An 18508-nucleotide genomic window follows, 5' to 3' on the forward strand; every position below is an offset into this window, starting at 1 on the left:
TTTTCGAATTTCTTCTCCATCTATCTCGCTGCTACCCTCTGCTGAATTTCCCATTCGTTGTCAACCATTCCTTTGCTCTAGCGCATGGTTGCCTATCCTACGTATTACGTTTCTGGCCCAGGCTTAATGCCAACAAGAATTAGGATATCCACTACCCATGTTTGTTTTATTTTTTTTATTTCACAATACTTCAGGCCAGGAGTGGAATTACAAAGAAAGGAGAACAGCACAGAAATAATTTATAACCATACCGGCACTACCTGCAATACGTCAGTTTGGCTAGTACGATATTTAACAAAGAAATGAAAAACAGCACACATAGTTTAGAACAACACTCGCACGACAAGTGATAGAAGTTTCAATGATGCAATATTCAACACGACAAATGGTGTTCAAGGGCTTCATCAAAATTGTCTGCCTCGCAAACGAACAATGGGGGGGATGTTATGAGCTTTCGTGAGTTTAGTTGGTGAATCTATATATAACATTAGTGTATGGATCCCATACAACAGATGCATACTCCAATTTAGGTGTGATAATGGCATTATACGATTGACGTTTAACATTCGCAGTTGCCTTCGGAAGCTTCCTTTTTTTTTAAAAAAAGCGCAGTTTCCGAAAAGTTGAAGGGCGAAATGTGTGCCCGCCACGTCATATAACTAGAAAGACTGATCCCTAAACATAGGCGTGCGCAGGGTTCCCCACCAGGGAAGGGGGGGGGGGGGGGCAAAGATTCATCGAAGCGCCCCCTCGCCCTTCTAAGTCAATGTATGCGGCAGATTTTGCGCCGCCGCCCCCTCCTCTTAGGTTATTAGCGCCCCCCTCTGCGCACGCCTATGTGCCTAAATACTTATACTGTGTTACTGATTGAATGGGGGAGCCATTGATGTAGCATAAGGAATGAAACGACGAACACAACGAAAGCGCTTGTCTTCGTCTTCTTTCTTGTGTCCGTCGTTTTATTCCTTGCGCTAGTATGTCTCAACCAGCTACATAATACAGTTACAATTTTTTTTTAAATTCGCAATGTGCTAGTCAACGAAAATATCTTCTGGTGACTATTGGAACAACACTTTTTACTCAAGTCACAAAACACGGGCTCTTTGCTGATAAAAACAAATCAAAGGCATTGTAGCCCTAAGCAGGCATTCAACCATTACACGTTTTGCTCTGTCGTTTGGCTGCACTCTGAGGGGTATATATTTCAGTGCTGACCAACCAGTGCCTTGGTGTTCACAAGATTGACAACTGCTCTTTTCTGTAAAAAAATGCAGACTTGCTGTATGTGTGGCACGAGGTGACCGGCCTGCTGGTGGGGTACCTATCCATGAGCCTTCCTGAACACCCTGTGCCAGCAGGCCAGGTAGGCTTTCATTTACAACACTCTATTGCAAACGTATTCACACCTTACACGTTTTCGCAACCTCCACTTTCGAAGCTTTTTGTAGTGACCAAGGGTTTATATTCCACTTGCCATTCTTAGTGACGCACGTGGCCGAAGCTGTGCCGCACATCGTTCGCCGTATTGGCTGCGAACAGCTCTGGCTAACACTCCGAGGATTACACTGCCATACCTACCCGATAAAGTGAATGGGAAAGCGACCGCCTCTATAGTTCAATTGGTAGAGCATGGCACGCGTCATCCGAAGCCTGTAGGTTCGATCCCTAGCTGCGGCAAGTTGATTTCTCAGTCACTTTCATTCATTTCCTATTACTTCATAATTACTATACGACAGTTAAAACACACAATTATAGTCCCCTATACCCTCCTTAGGTTCTGTTGGTTCCATTAGAAACGAGCCCTCGATCAATCCCCCGCTTTAGAATCGATCTAGTGCGATACTACTGTCTGTGTTCAAAATCTCCCACCTTGGTAACTAATCACGTCAGTCACGGCGCTGCTAAGCTCGAGGACATGGGTTCGGTTCCCAGCCTTATTTGGCCACGTCTGGATGATGGTGAAATGCAAGGACACCCGTGTAATTGCATTTACAATTACTCGGGTGTTGCGTGAGTTCCGCAAACAAGTCCCCAAATGGTCGATACCGTACATGTACGTTGCCGCGTCTGCATGTTTGGAAATTGCGCCAGTTTTCAAACTTTTTTTGTGCCCAGCAAGTGCTGCCAGCCTGGGCCGATGCCCGAAGTGCCATTAACCTTTAGTTTCCTTCCAAGATTTTTTTAGGCTATCGCTCACACATCGCGCGGCGGTAAGAGTGGTTTCGTCTCGCAGGCTCATTGCGTTTGTTGCGCTCACTAAGACTGATGTCTATCCGGTCTTTAATTTTAAAGGGCAAACTCGTGATACTAGTGAATCATTCTGCACTCAAACGCGAAGTACAGAATACAGGATCTGGCTGCAGAGCCCATAGTCGGCTGTAACCCAGGAAGCTTTCCTGAACATTCACGGAATGAATGATAACCTTACCAGTATACCTACACAGCGTGCAACAGAAGTGGGAGGCACGGTCGTCAGACAAGACACTGGTGAGCTCTCCCAGGAGACTATAGACGTCATTATGAAAAAGCAAACATGAAAGCATCTAACTTGACAGAATAGAACTGGTAGAGCTTTCAAAGCTAATCAACAGGCGTAAAGTGTCCGACATAAAAAGGCATAATACAGATAGAATTGAACATGCTCTGAAGAGCGGACGAAGCCGAAAAGCGGTGAAGAGAATTTTTGGGCACGGGCAGAAAACCAGATATATATACTGAGATAGAATGAAGGCAATGTCACGACCAATAGGGATAAGATAGTTCAGGTAGCTGAGAAGTTCTACAGACATCTCTACAGTAGCCTGGACAACCGGGACGATAACGACAGTGGTACTCAAGTATTATACATCCAGCCAGTAATCACAGAGGAAGTAAGGAAAGCATTGGAGGGAATGCAAATAGTCAAGAAAAGCTGGTGAGGATGATGTAACAGCTGATCTCTTGAAAACGGTGGACAAATTGTTGTAGGAAAACTGGCCACCCTGTACAGAAAATGTCTCAATTGAAAGCCAAAAATGCTGCATAGGCAGCTCCTCACTGGTTGATTTGCAAGAAACCGTTTCCCACAATGAGTGGTATATTCCGGAATTTTTCCCGTTTCATTTATTTCTTGCGCTGCCTGTTGTCGTTCTTGGTTATTCTTCGTCGCCGCCTAAAGCGCAAACGCACGTCCCATCCGTCATATATATATATATGGCTGCTATGAGCGTCGCGTCCCCATTATAACGGGGCGGTGACGAGTGTGCCATCAGGCTCGGCAAATATAGAGGGTTTCACTGTTTACTAACACAGGCCCTGGACCGCTTCCGGTTTCCTGCGCTGGCGTAGGCTAGCAGGATTGGCGGGGAACAAAAGCCTTGGCGAGTAGCTCGTAGGGTTTCAACACTTTTCTCCCTGTGTGTAGCAAAATATTTGAATTAAATATTCTTCTAAGCTGCACACAACACTAAAATAGTTAGTCTATAACTGCAAGCGCCTTTCTTTTATGTGAAACTGGAAAAAGAGTATTCCCTTACTTGACAAATCTTAAAAAAACGCTTTACGCTTCGGTGTTGCAGAGTAATAAGTGAGGTGACCGGAAGTTTCTTGGTGTACACCACGTGCTCCTGCAATTGCAATCTTGAAACCGTCTATATATATGTGACCGAGGAGGGGTTGGGGTAGCCAGCCACCCAGGTTTCGGCAAACAAGGACTCTTGCGACGCTTCTCACGAACAAGTAGATGTGTTTAATTTACATATATACAAGAGCAGTACATTACAAAGAAAGCCTACAGACGCGCCTTTACATCACAAGGGCCCACAGCACACTCGAGACGAGAGAGCCAGCGAAGTCCAGAGAGAGAGCTCTAGCGCACTCCCGACACGCTTCTTTTATCGTGGTCGGTGCACGCGCTAGGCCCGACTGCGTATAGCAGGCCCGCCGATCTGCGTTCCTCGCAGCGCAGCAGGAGCGTTCTCTTGACACCGCTTTTTCATTGTGCACGGTCCACTCATCAGATCCCCGTACAATCCCCCGATGTATTCAATGCAGACCCCTGCAGTAGATACATCGTTCTTATAATAATTATTAGCTTGTAATATCAGTATTGTTCTTTTCACGACCACCGTTCGTGCCAGTATTTATAACTCGCTATCATCATCATCATCAACTATATACGCGCTGGCTTGACTGTGTGCGTTCGAGCGGCTCCAGTCAGCGCCTGCGCGCATTCTGCACTAGATTGTACAGAGTGAACGCTTTTTCAGATATCCATTTTGGACATTAAAGTGCCTCTTGAGGGAGAAAAGGTGTGTTCCTCTTCTTGCCTTCGTCTAGTGCGATAAATGAGGTGACAGCATTCACTTAGAGATTGTGCAGGCATCCATATATATAGTGCACGCCTAAGTGAATATAGGTTCCGCACACTCAAAGCGTGTGTACGCAGTTTCGAGGCCGACGCACAATAGTGCGGAGCCAGACCAGCATTTCGAATTGCTTTCGTAGAAATGGTCGCATTAAACAGCTGTCACATTGGCACGTTAGAGCTTACGCGTGAGAAAGGGCGAAGTTCATCATCAATATTTGCGGCACGATAGGTGGTTAGTGCTCTCATCAAGTCAGGTGTGTTAGCTTCTCATTTGTTTTTCACTTTCATAAAAGCATAGCGTAAGAATATTACGCACTAAGCCTTAATGGTGGCATTTTTTGGTGAGGCCTATTGTTTCGGCTTGGAAAATCTAACATTGTAAACACAAATGCTTACCCACAAACGAATACCGCCAGATGCAACGGAACAGCGTTTTCCCTATTGAACTTACACCGGAAATGAACTCTGCGATGTCGGTGCAGGTTAAAAAAAAATCACCGCCATATCCACAAAGTGAATGATGTTAGAGGAGCTTGCTCGGAGATGATCGGGTAACTCGCGAATCCTCCGTACACATTCCTCTGTCATCATATATAGACGTGACAACGTTGCACCTGCGGCCAAAAGTGTGGTCGAGGAAGTCGCGCTTGAAGAGTCGGCGCCGCCAACCTCAGGTAGCGACCGCATTTGGCGCTTCGCCGCGGCATCCCGCGACCGCACTTCTTCGGGGTTCTCTTGCCGCCGCTTCCGTACTGCTTCTGCTTCGCGACCTCTCACCGCAGAGTCCGCTTCACGGCACGCCCGCTTATCTACTGCTTCGCTGGCCCGCACCTCAGTGTTTGCTTGACGGCGAGCCCTCTTCTCTTCTTGTTCACTGAGTCAGCTGCCCGCGAAGAGAAAAGAAGCGCGCCAAACGCGAAACGCACCAAACGCAAAACGAGAGGCGCGGCCCTCTAGCGGTCACCTATCTAACTAGCGCACACGCCTAGGGTGGTGTGCCCTGCCCACGGTGTTAGAATAGTTTAGGTGGAGCGACGGCGCATTGGAATGAGGAGAAATTGGGGACCTCTTTCCCTTTCTTGCCGAAAGGAGGCGCGCGCGGGACGGTGGCCACCTGGCTATACCCAGCACAAATCTGACCCTTCTACATTCGGTGTTTTAGCGTGTTTAGCAATATCGCAAGGCCCTGTGAGGATTGTGTGGTATTGTAATATCATATACATAAGTTAGATATAAAGACTTAGTAGTGTTTTATGCATGACGGTTCGGCATGCGGCGTGAAGCTCATAAACAGCACCTTCGGCCTCGGCAACACCGTGGCCTAGGCGATCGTGCCCGCATTTGTCTACAAATGTAAATCTGCAGTTGCGTGACGCGTGTTGAATTCACCCTTGATTTGCCCTCAAAATATTAATTAATGTATTTGCGGTCAGCATCATATAAAGAGCAGGTGTCATGTGAAGGGGCATTTCGCATATGAGATCAAGTGAGCCTTCACAATCTTTTACTACGAACCGCTTATTTGCAATTTCTGTAAACATTTGCGAGAAGAGGATGCTTTGATGTAATGGAATAAAATAACTGTCTTTCGGGGCATGCACTAGCAGGTGACGCGCCACTCCCACGTCGGAAAATACAGGATTGAAAAAGTGGACGACAGCTTGTGGCCTATGACTACGAAGCCGCTGTTTGACATATTCGAAATAAATATACTGCAAGATATATACGTTATGGTGCGCCAAGAATTTTATCACAGTATTGGCACGATCTACGAATTTTACATATTTTTGCCTGAAAAAGCTGCTTTAACTCGAGTATTGTATGGTGCGGCTCAATTATAGGAAAGAATGTTTCCTCACAAGAACGTTTCCTTTTAAATAGCGCTTCCCATGATTTGGTGACAAATCGCGCATCGAAATGTTTTTCACAAACAAAATTTGTTGTTTGCAACTCGCGATTTTTCCGTTAAATAGCAGTGGCCACATTTTCAAGCGGTCACTACCCTTCGGAGCAGCGAAAAAGCAAATTTTCTCCGTGCACGATTTGTAGCCCGAGATGCATCGCGGCAAAGAGCACTTCATGCCCACTGGACAATATAAGTTGTGTAAATAAGGACACGATGAACAAGGATAAGCTATTTCAAATAGGCTAGCATTTAGGCGGCAGGCGTTTCGACTGGCGAACGTATGTGCACGAATGGGGCCTCGTCTGGTTTGGCGTGTTAGTTTTAACGGGTCAGACAGTGGCGTCACGGAATATGGTGTCACTATCAATTCCTGTCATTCCCGAAAGAAAAACTGGAAAGCAAATGGTTAGGACGCTGAAAAGGAAGCGGGCACGACCATTTCACGTTTGTGCACCCAGAGCAGGGCACAAAGTTCTACTTCTGCTACTGCAACAAACAGCATGTCTGTGACGAATAACGAGAGGCAGAATCAGAATGGCACATGGTGAGTCATGATGGATTGGTCGGTAAACGGACGTTAACCTTCACTAACACGCGCCAGCCAGCACGTGTAAACGTTTCAAAGGCGGCTGAACAATAACTAACACCGTGGGCGGCTGCTTGAATCCATGCCATATGGTGCATGCACACCGACAACCCATGAAAGGAATTTCTAACCTACCATTGTCAAATGTGTTGCTTTCTTCTTACAAGCATCATATAGAGAGACGTCAACCCCCCTCATCACCCCCGCTTTCTTTTTCAGGGAATACCTTTTTCTTTTTGACTAACCCAGTTCGGGTCCGCCACGGTGGACCAGTGGCTAAGGTGTTCGGCTGCTGACCCGAAGCTCGTGGGCACGGTGTTCCATTGTCGCGGGTTCGAATCCGGCCGCGGCGGTCGTATTTCGATAGAGGCGAAATGGTAGAGGGCTGTGCGATTTCAGTGCACGTTAAAGAACACCAGATGGTCGAAATTTCCGGAGCCCTCCACTACGGCGTCTCTCATAATCATATCGTGGCTTTGGGACGTTAAAACACCAGATGTTATTATTAACCCAGTTTGTCGCGGTGGCCTCAACCAATTTGCCACGGTGGCCTTATTTGTGCACGAGCTAAAATATTTTTGAAATTCGTGTTCACCTGTAAACTCATTATCGCTGTTCGCAGAGGCTATATTTCCTATGTATTTCCATCTGTTGGCTACCGCCACTGAATTTCTTGATGTTGTGCATTTACTTTCAAATCGGATTGCTTTGTGCGGTTACCCTGATAAAAAAGGAACGGCCAGCAGTTGAAGAGTTGTCGCAAATGCAGCTTCGTAAGCGACGCGGCCCCCGTTGAAGCGGCTGACCTGAAGCCTCGATACACCCAGCGCAGCCTGTCGGAAAAAACGCGAAGCGCGTCCCCATGTTCGGCGAGGAGGCTGCGTGGCGGAGGCGGAACGTCGGTACACCTAACCTATTCTAACACCGTGGCCCTGCCTTTAGAGTCACTGGAAAATCAGAGTACCGCAAAGGTAGGCTGCACGCGGGCAACATTGGGTGGCGGCGGCCATGTCCCTTCCAGACCGTCCGGCGCGTTGCTAGCGTGTGTTGAGAAGTGACCGATCTTTTAGCCTCAGTGCCGTGGTACGCTCGGCAGAACGGCATTATGTGTGTGTGTTTCTTCAAGAGGATATTAGAAGTGATTTCGAGTCACCGACAGGTATGGATCGACTGCACGGTTAGCGGTGTAACTAATGAAACGTACGGCGAATGTTGCCATGTGCTCGCGAACGGGCATGTTCGCTAGGTCTGGATCTGTAAACATAGTTGCGTTAGCGCAGTGGCATCGTGCGAGATGCCATTTACTTCGACATTTGGTGAATCTTGGCTGTTTGCGCTAGCTTTGCAGTCGGTGTTCAGGTTCACTGCACCCGAGAACGTTATCGAACATTGAGAACATTCAACATTGCGTCCTTCGACTGATCGCTGACGCATAGCTTGCTTGCGCACCGTGCTTGCTGTTCAACTGGTTGATATGTGTAATAGAAGTTGTGTGTGTACGGTAATTGGAAGTTGTGCGCAACGTCTTGATTCGGAACGCCAGCAGCCGAACGCACGGGCGAATCGGCGTGCGGTAGGTAAGGTGCATCTGATCTTACGATACGTAGAAAATAGGCCATCAAAAATGATTGACATCACTACTTCATTGTTTGATTTCATATTTCTTGTCTCCTTAATATTCCCAACGTTGCGAATTTGCAAATATTTTGCTGTGTTCCGACAAACATTTCTATTTTTGGCGTTGCCAGCGCGTAAACAGCTGGGGTTCGGTTTCTGCACTGCTGCACTTTTTTTTTTCATAATGCACTCTTATTAAAACTTCCTCGGCACGGTGCTTTATGTTCTTTTGATCAGAAATAGCACATCCCGGAATTTTTAAAGCGCATGCTACTGCAACACAGCATGTATATAGACCTAGGGCTCGCATAAAATCGACTCCCTCAATACGTGGGATCTGCTTTTTTCTTTTTACTGTGACCATTTCTCACCAACTATACAGTATTTTAAGGGTACGCTCGGTGCAATGCAGCATTAGCAACATTTTTTTGCAACAAATTTAAAAATACGCTTGATAACATTGCCTTATACCAAGTTTATCAACAGAGTTCCACGCTTCTGTTTTGTGCAATGCCAAAGATCATGCCAGAATTGCCTTCAAGGTATACCAGTAAACAGTTATCATTTTATTAAATCTTCGATTTCGCTCTCGTGTGTGACACGCTTATAACTCGGATAGCATGCGTAATCTGTTCGACAGATCGAGATATAAACAGCCGAGCAAATAGAAAGGTATGTAGCTTTCAATATCGCTGACTATAGCGAACCGAAAAGGTGAAGTATCCTGTCGCATAAGATCTTTTCCAGCAAAATTAGTCTAGTTCACTGCAGGAAGGAGTGTTATTCGAGGGGGGCGAATTCTTTCAGGCCAACTATGCAGCCACGTAGAACGGCGCTCTTTCACATTAATTTTTCCCACACGGCAAACAAGATGCCCAGAGTAGCTCCCCAGTAACGTTCGATTGATGGTGAGCTACTCTCTTCTGGCATCTGCATGCTCCGGCCACGCTCTGCATTGAACGTGCCTGCACCCAAAGCGCTTGGAAGGGATATGGAGGCGAGAGGTCACGTGATGCGAGTAAGCCAATCGCGTCGGCGGCGACGCGCGGAAAACAGATGCGATACTCTGAAAATTTTCCAGTGACTCTACCTGCATTAAGCGGTGCGCGCCATCTAGTGAGCATTCTTGAAATCACCGGAGATCGCAGCTGCGCCTATGGCGGGACCAATGAGAACTAGTGTACACGCCACCGACAACGGACAAGGCGCGAGCGTAAGAAGCTTGGCGAGCAAGCACGTCAGTCAAAGCTGTCCGGAGCCCGTCACTGCTCGGCGTCCCTCGTAGCCTTTGGCTTATTTGGTGCGGCAAATCTCATGAATCAACCTTCCCCGTCGCGCATGCGCTGTGCTTAAAAGCGTAGCTAACATTGCAGCGGTTCCAATATATCAACACGTGGCTTGAGCAGTGCGATAAAACCTGCGGCAGTTTTAAGGCCGAGACAGACGGTACGATTTTCCGTGCGATGCGGCGTCCAACACGGCGGTGGGGGAGAGGGAATGGTGGCTGTCCGATGCTATGAAAGGTCACCATTCCGGTTTTCCCACCGCCGTGTCGGACGCCGCATCGCATGGAAAATCGTACCGTCTGTCTCGGCCTTTAGGGGGTCCTACATAGTCGCTGTGAAAAACATGTACAAGTATGCGTGTCTGTATTGTACCTGTAACATGCAGAAGCAGCTCTTAAGTGCTTATGAGTTTTACGTATAAACAGAAGATACGCAAGATTTTATTTGTAACGTTAAATGATATTGCACATTGATGTTTTCTCAGCCATGTAGCGCACCTTTATAAAGCTATTATAAATTCTTGTCGCAGCGTTTGCGCGAAACTTAGCACCATGGGGTTATTACGAGACAATTTTAGCGCTAGAAAGTAGATGCGTGAAAGAACACTGGAGTAGGGGTACTGGGTCCAGGACCACAGCCCGATACTCCATCCTATTGTATTTGCTTTTACGAGCCATTTTTAATGTGCTTGAGACAGTAGACGACAGCGGCGTGAACGACTGCGACTTCGCTACGTACAGAAAACTGTCATTCTACACACCGTTTGGTGTGGTTCGACAGCACACCCTAACGTTGTATGGTGCCGGTTGCTTCGTACTGACGCTTTCACTGTTGTGTGGAAAATGGAGTTAAAGGGACTGTCTACCGCCCGGAAAAATGTTTTCTCATTGTGGTGAAAATGAGAAGATCGCTCGCCACATCGGCGGCAACGAGCATGCTTTTGCCCCATAAAAAAGGAATTATATTTTTAATTTGATGTTGAAAATTGTGAAGAATTACAGCTAGCGTCACCCAACGCCGATATGGTTCAATGTACTGGTAGGACAAGGTTCTCGCAGGTGGACTCATTTTGCTTAAAAAGAAACATGTATAACTTGAAATTGTATCTTACGCACTTTAGACCCTTTCGATTGCGTCAGAGAGTAATTTTTTGCTTTTCTTTTTCTCACGCATACGAAAAGGCGCCCGATGGCGCTGCTTGCGGCGCCGTCTTCGATTTTGTCTGCTTCAACTCATGCGCTATGTCATGCGGCTCTCCGCGCTGGCCGTACTGTGCCGCTGTATTGTTGTTAGAATGTCTCATATGTGCTGCGCTGTGAAGGCGCGCATTTTTTGTCTCTTTTTGATAAATCTACTTGGCTTGGATTGCGGCATCAGTGCTAAAATAAGCGCAGAGACTGCGATCACGGGAAAACAAATGTTTTGTAATCGTATAGTAAGGCTTCATTTAACCGGTAGCGCGCTGAAAACGACTGTTACATTGTTTACAATAGGGTTCGGCAAAAATAAAGTAATCCAATCGAAATCACATGTGTTTTCGGTTTTAATTTTTACCGGCACTACAATCATCATCGCGTCCACCAACCAGTGTTGTGGGCATGTTTCACGCTAATGGAAGAAGACGGAACGTAGATCGAAAAATTCTGTTTTAAAAATTTCCACTCAAAACAGCTGCAAGGTTGGACACTTCAGACGGTACGCTTTCTATTGCTGTACAAAGCAGAAAAGCAATGAAGGACGGTAGACAGTCCCTTTAAAAGGGTCATGAAGCACCCCTTCGGCTTGTTGAAAAAACACATCCTGTGGAAAGCTGACACGGCTATGAACTGCTCTGCCAAATATTACAGTCGTGGGCGCCGCGTAAAGGCCACAAGCGGAGCGCGAAGTTGCCGTTTCCTCAGGCGCCCTCTTTTCAAACAGAAGCCGGTTGTCACTCTCGTCAGTGGGCGGGGCGTCTGCCGGTTGACGTCACGATCTGCATCGCCTCGTCCCAAAAGACATAGCATCCTCATTGGCCGATAGCCGACGTAAGTCGAGAGCGGCGTTCGGATCAGATGCGCTTCTTCCCACGGGGTGCCGCCACTTGCCAGCGCCGCACTCCTCAGTACACAGTAGCTGCACTCGCGCACGCGAATCACAGCGGGAGAGCGATCGCGTTTCATGACGCGCGCGGACGTAACTTCATTCCTCCGTGCCATCCCTCCCTGCGTAGCTTCCAGTGCGCTCGTCGGTACGAGAAAAGAGAAAGCGCTCAAAGCGTGCGCCGAACCCCCGTAACTCCGCTCATTGACGGATTCGAAAAATCTTTTGAGTAGGGGTGTGCGAATATCAAATTTTTCGAATACGAATCGAATACGAATATCCACCTTCGAATATCGAATCGAATATCGAATATCAAAGGAAAAATGCCTCCACAGTAACAATATTTTATTTAACATGTAGCTATTTGAAAAAAAAAAACATTAACAGCTTGACTGGCAACACAACATACACTGCTATCTCCAGAACACAATGTCCAGGCTAGCACAATGCACATCACAACACAATCAAATATCGCGGCACAATGAGAGTAATGACTAGATGTTATCATGAAAAGTGAGTTGCTCTACATGATCAGGCAGCAGGCGCTCTCTTCTAGCAGAGACAACCTCCCCCCCCCCTGCCGCTGAAAAGGCACGCTCGCTTGGAACAGAAGTGGCTGGTATAGGGAGTTACATGGGGCAAAGCTTTGCCAGACTGGGGTATCTGAAGGTGCCTACAGTCCGCCACCAGTCACGTGGGTCACTGTCTTTCTTCAGAAGTGGTCCCGCATAGTAAACGAGTGGTAGTGCGGCACGTTACGGCCGCATAATATTGAAAATGTGCGGTTACATGATCGCCAACAGCGCTGCACGTCGGAGATGCACCAGCAATAAATCATACGTATTGCGGCGCTAGTCGCAGGCAGATATCGTGCCTCCGTGTACTTACGATGTTTCTCGCTCCTCTCGGCAACGTTTTTAGCGATACGAATGCAGCAGAAATGTGGAAGACGAGTTACTTTATGCATGATAATCGAATCGCATATTCGATTTTTCGAATATTCGAAGTTATCGAATATTCGAAATTTTTCGAATACACGATTTTCGAATCGAATACGAATATTTCGAATGTAATATTCGACGATTATTCGAAACTTTCGAATATTCGCACACCCCTACTTTTGAGGCAATTTATTCGGGGGGCAGGAAACTCCGATACTGAGGTCATTAGATCATTACTTGGAAAAGTGGTTCACGACCCCTTTAATGTTATGATACCAGTACGTTGTTAAGAATTTCAAATAAATACAGGGCGTGTAAAGAAACGTGCGAGCTTTAACGAGGCCTTAAAGATAACAAAGGCAGCATGTGTAGGACATTGGTTCTAAGCAGCCATCTTGTACGCGTTATGTGATAGAACGGAACGAAGCGACACGAGAGGACGTGAGGGAGCAAATAGCCAATAGGCGAGCTGAGGGAATTCAGAAATGTTTTCAAGGCATGAAGAAATGCAGTATTATAGCTGAACATCAATATTAGCAGGAATTGTTTTTCATAGGTCGAAATTCAAAAGCGCGGTGACTTTAACAATTTGTGTTAGTCTTCATTGGCCGCAAAATGGTGTGGCAAGTTCACGAGACGTACCCTAGAACGCCTAGCACGCGTAGTTATAAAGCGCGATTCAGTAAAGAAGGAAAATGTATATGTTGTAAGGAAGCTAAGGAAACGACTGATCATGTTCTGATTGAATGTGGAGATATCCACCCAGGTGTATGTTTGGGAACGAGCCTACGCAAAACCTTGGGTTTTAGGGACAACCATGTTAAGCTGAACACTTTCGCAATAGAAATAAGTAAGAGACTGTTGGAGTATTGGTGGCCATAGAATGGCCTCTGCCGTAAGGGGCAGGGAGCTGGGCTGTGAATGTTTTTTTTTTCTATGGTAACATGGATTTAATCGAGGTTGACAGGGCATTCGACCAACTTAAAAAGAAGCAAGCTTTTTTTGTCTTTTTTTGTCGAGCGTGGTGGCATGTGCGCCTCCACGCTCGACAAAAAACGGCCTCGTTATAAAGGTGATGCTCATAGCATCCATCCATCCATCCACAGTCGGTGGTGGGGGGCTGGTTGGGACTTTCGCAAACTATTCGCGCAGGATTAGAGTAAGCCAAACACAAAGCAGGCTTTTCGATTCTCCGACCCTAGCGCTTACGTTTTGATTCAGGATGGAACGGTGCCTCCGTCCGTTCTGTGCCCGTTCCTTTAGAAATTATTCACAGCACTGCCGTTTCTGGTTGCTATTCCCACGTCTGACCGTCAGACGAGCATCGACCAATCCCGTGCGGCTCCATGTCATCCTTTCGTTACGTTTCGTTCCTTCCGTTCTATCACAGAACGCTTTGCCTTCAAGAGCAGAACGCGCATCGCTTTCTCTGGCTCCGGTTTTCGGAGCATGCCTCAAACGTGCCGTAAGGAAACGACCGACTGTGCCCTTAACATTGGCTGCTTCAAACTATCCTCGAATGCCTACTGCAAATGCAGTTGTTAAGTGCCCACTACGCCATAATTCTTTCTTTTGCGAATCGGCGAAGGGCCCACTACGCGTCTGTAAGGCAACACGCGAACCTACGCAGCTGCTCATTTTGTTTATGCTTTTGCAGCTGATGAATAAATGTCTGAGGGCTTTGTAATGGGTGGCCCTTTAAAACACCCACTCTTTGTGCAATTCACATACTTTCAGGCTTGGCGAGATCCTACGCTTCTGCCACGCATTATTACGGGCGTTAAGGAGACTCCTTCCACTACATGACATTCATATAGTGTTTTTTCCCAAGCTATTTCAAGCAATATCGTGGCTCTTTGGTAGAACACCTGCTTGCCACGCACATGGCATGCGTTCGATTCTTACTCGAACTGAATATTTTTTGCTATTTATTTTATGTACATCTTTATCAATATTTTGGTCACGGACAAGATTTTTCGCTCACAACCAAAGACTCCGACGCCAACACCGGAATTTCTGCGAAGCGAGCTCTTTAACGCTGTCGCGTGAAAATAGCTCCCCTGGAGTGCGGTTTATGCGCCCACGCGTACACTGCGGTATCACTCGTTGCTTTTCACTTTTATAGGACACTGCGGAGATACTTTTTACTTCCAAGTGATGAATGGAAATGTGAAGTGATCGTCAGTCAGCAGTGCTCACGTGATAGCCACCATATCTTCTTGCAATCCCCAATAAGCGTTTTCTAAATATCATTGTTTCCAATATGAAAAAAATGCAATACGGAGGAGGAACTGCGAAGGCACTTTGTTGGCTAAAGTGGAATCTCAATATTGTTTCCCCCTTTCACTCATTGCTTGCGCCGTGTTTTCTCGCGCTTGATTCTTCTTCGTCGTCGCCTAAAGCCTTCACGCATACTCAGCCATTGTCTTTTTTTCTTATTTTTGCACCACCTGTTCAGTATGCGTCCATTATGCATGCTTCACTAATCGCAGTTACCCATAAAATCACCCATACCCATGCTATCCATGCTAGGATCAGAGCAACCGAACGCTTTTTTAGATACCTATCCGGGACAATAAAGGCCTCTTGAGAAAAGGAAAAAAGAAGAGGCGAGTTCCGTGTGCTTCCATTGTTTAGTACAATAATTGAGGTGAGATCGCTTATTCAGATCTTTTGCACGGAGTCGTAGCGGCCGGCCTTAGTAGATAGGCTCTGCATGATTTAACGGCGTGCGCGCGGTTCCGAGGCTGAGTTGCGTTTATGTGGATCCAGGACAGGATTTCGCCTGGCACTCACTCGTTGAAATAATCGTATTAAGCAGATGTCGCATAAACACATTAGAAATACGTCCTTGACTGGTGCATTGAAGCACCAAGTGCAAGTCGTCAATATTCACGCAAGGATAGGTGGTCAGTATCGTGTTTAGGCGTTTCAAGGTGTTGAGGCTCACCGAGAACGTTGCCGATTCGGTCACCATGTCGAAGCATTTTCATCATAGAATAGCGCCCAGTATCACTTTTCCTGTTAGGTAATTGTAAGACACTGTATGTGCGACGGCCGGTGTTGCTTAGTTGCAGAATTTGTGACTCGCGAAGAATGAATTTTCAAATGTACATGGCGAAAGCCTGTAGGTTATGATATCGTCAACTTTTATGGATCATGAAATACGCAGGCTTGGTAACTGATCAATCGTTGTGAACATTTTATATTGTAGTTAACAAAATGGGTTTTTAATACAGAAAGATGTCCCAGCATTTCGGGGTGACGACAAATATACGTGTAAATAACCTTATACTTATACGTAAACTGTAATCGTGTTTTGCAGTAGTCCCTCGCTTTACACCATCTGGATTAGCTTGCCTCGTCAAACATTCCCAGTCACCGTCGCTTCAAAAAACAGAAATGACCTGCAACACCACAACAGCGGCAACGTACGAGCGCGAACACATATTTAACTTAGCTTAAAATAAGGTAGGCTAAAAGAGACTGCGTCGAGGAGCCCACTTCTTTCTTAGGCACAACCTTGTCCACCCATAGAAAATGTCAAATTAGAAAGGTTGAGATTGTGATATTAAGGAAACAAATTACATTGGACAAGCCTTATCACGGCACATTCACATGCTTGCTCATGGTTCTTGGACGTAGTAGTGCCTTGCATCAGACCGAAAATCCCAGAGAGATTTACTATTCTCTAATTCCAGACTGTCAACTGCCAGTGCTTGCCCGTTTGGTGCAAAGGCAGAATAAGTTGTGCTGAACATTCCACAAATGGGAAGAGTTCATTGGGCGAATATATGCATGACAGGAAACTGGGAAAACAGGCGTACTATCGCGCTCTGTATGAGCTACATCACGCGAGCGCGTGGCCGAGTGCTTCGCAGGGTTGTACAATGGCGCTGTTCATGGCATATTTTCGAGTTATCGAGATAGTTTGGCTGTGCCTGCGAGCGCGCATCGCCCCCACTTGCTTGCTTTCAACATCGAAGTTATTATTTTCGAAGCTGCTATCACCGCAGGGCAAAACGAGGGCGTGGAGGTGGTGGTAGTGGTTCGTAAGGAAAAAAGAAGACACCTAATTTCTGCAGCCCTTACGGGAGCACGGCGCAGTGCCTTATAGGGGTGGGGGTAAGGTGGGAATAAAAGAGAAGTAGAAGGAGAAAGAAAGTGAAATATGGTCGGCAAGAACGACGGATAGAAGAACAGAGGAAAGATGGGGAGCCGGTCGCAGGAGTTGACGGAGGGGACCACGATTCAGCCAGGGGCACGATACACGTCGGTGACGAGGCGGCGAAGGCCCCGTCGGTGAGAGGCGCGCGGCATGGCGGTCGATGAAGCCGTCACGGGTCGTGAAAGCAAATGGAGGCGATGCGCACTCGCAGGGACAGCCAAACTATCTCCCGATAACTCAAAAATATGCCATGATCGGCGCCACTTACAACCTTGCAGAGCGCTCAGCCACGCGCTCGCATGTTGCAGCTCATACTAAGCGCGGTAGTACCATTGCTGTGCCAATCGATTGTCTCGACTGTTGCGGTCGTCAAATGTTGGCAGCCAAGTACCCGCTAGTGAGGAAAAGCTTGAGAGAAAGTGTAGGACTCTTTTCTGGGAGGTGCATTATACTGTTAACAATATTTTGATGCCTAATGTGGTTTTCAGCGAAAATATATTTTAACTATTGCAACGCGTTTACGTAGGCACTCATTCACTACGCCTTTTGTCCCTTGTTTCGCTGCTCTCTTAGGGGCATATATTTCAGTGTTGACCATCCAGTGCATTGATGCTGTTTGACAAGCTTGACCACGGCTGTTTGCTGTAAAAAACGCAGTTGCTGTGCATTTGGCGTGAAGTGACGGGCCTACAGGTGGGCCACCTGTCCGTACTGCTTTTCCTACTGCAATCGGGGGCGCTATCCGACCAACAGCTTGGTAAAGGCCTCGCCTACCCGTATGCGATCCTCAACACGTGATTCAACAGGCCGGGTGGGTTTTCATTTACAGAACCTCGGTTTTCAAGCTCTTTGTTGTCATCAAGGTTTGATTACAATGCCACTGCTTACCCGTTTCGTGCCAAGGCAGAAATCATAAGCCGGGCTGAATACAAATGTCCACAAATAGGAAGATTTAATTGGGCGGATATGTACATGACTTGAAACTGGAAAAACAGACGTACCATTGCTATGTCAGCCGATTGTGTCTCGACTGTTGCTGTCGTCAACTGTTGGCAGACAAGTACCGCGCTAGTGAGGAAAAGCTTGAGAGAAATTTTAGGACTGTTTTCTGAGAGGTGCATTATGTATACTGTTACAATTTTTTGATGCCCAATGTGGTTTTCAACGAACAGATTTGCTGTTAACTATTGCGACCGCGTTTTTTAGTCATGTCTCAAAACAAGGCTTGTTTGCTAGTAACAAAAAAAAACCAAAGCATGTGCATTGTAGGCCTATGTAGGCGTTCATTCACTACGCCTTTTGATCCTTGTTTCGCTGCTCTCTTAGGGGAATATATTTCAGTGCTTTGGTGTTGACAAGCTTGACCAGTGATGTTTGCGTTAAAAAAACGCAGTTGCTGTTCGTGTAGCAGGAGGAGGTGACAGGCCTACAGGTGGGCCACCTGTCCGTACTGATTTTCATACTGCAATCGGGGGTGCTATCCGACCACCGGCTTGGTGAAGGCCTCGCCTGCCCATATGCGACACTGGACACCTGGTGCCACAAGGCCAGGTAGGTTTTCATTTACAGCAGTC

The 18508-nt window shown here is 46.8% G+C and overlaps 1 long non-coding RNA gene across 1 annotated transcript in view; it reads left to right on the forward strand.

Annotated features, from left to right (window-relative positions):
- The window catches only part of LOC119391089 (uncharacterized), a 303791-nt gene that overhangs the window by 28437 nt on the left and 256846 nt on the right, over positions 1–18508 (forward strand). The window contains exons 8-10 of the long non-coding RNA XR_007415559.1: positions 1275–1363; positions 17592–17745; positions 18328–18485. This is a non-coding gene — a long non-coding RNA (uncharacterized LOC119391089). The remainder of the gene's footprint in view (positions 1–1274; positions 1364–17591; positions 17746–18327; positions 18486–18508) is intronic.

Source organism: Rhipicephalus sanguineus, chromosome 1, assembly GCF_013339695.2.
Source record: "Rhipicephalus sanguineus isolate Rsan-2018 chromosome 1, BIME_Rsan_1.4, whole genome shotgun sequence".
NCBI lineage: Eukaryota > Metazoa > Arthropoda > Arachnida > Ixodida > Ixodidae > Rhipicephalus > Rhipicephalus sanguineus.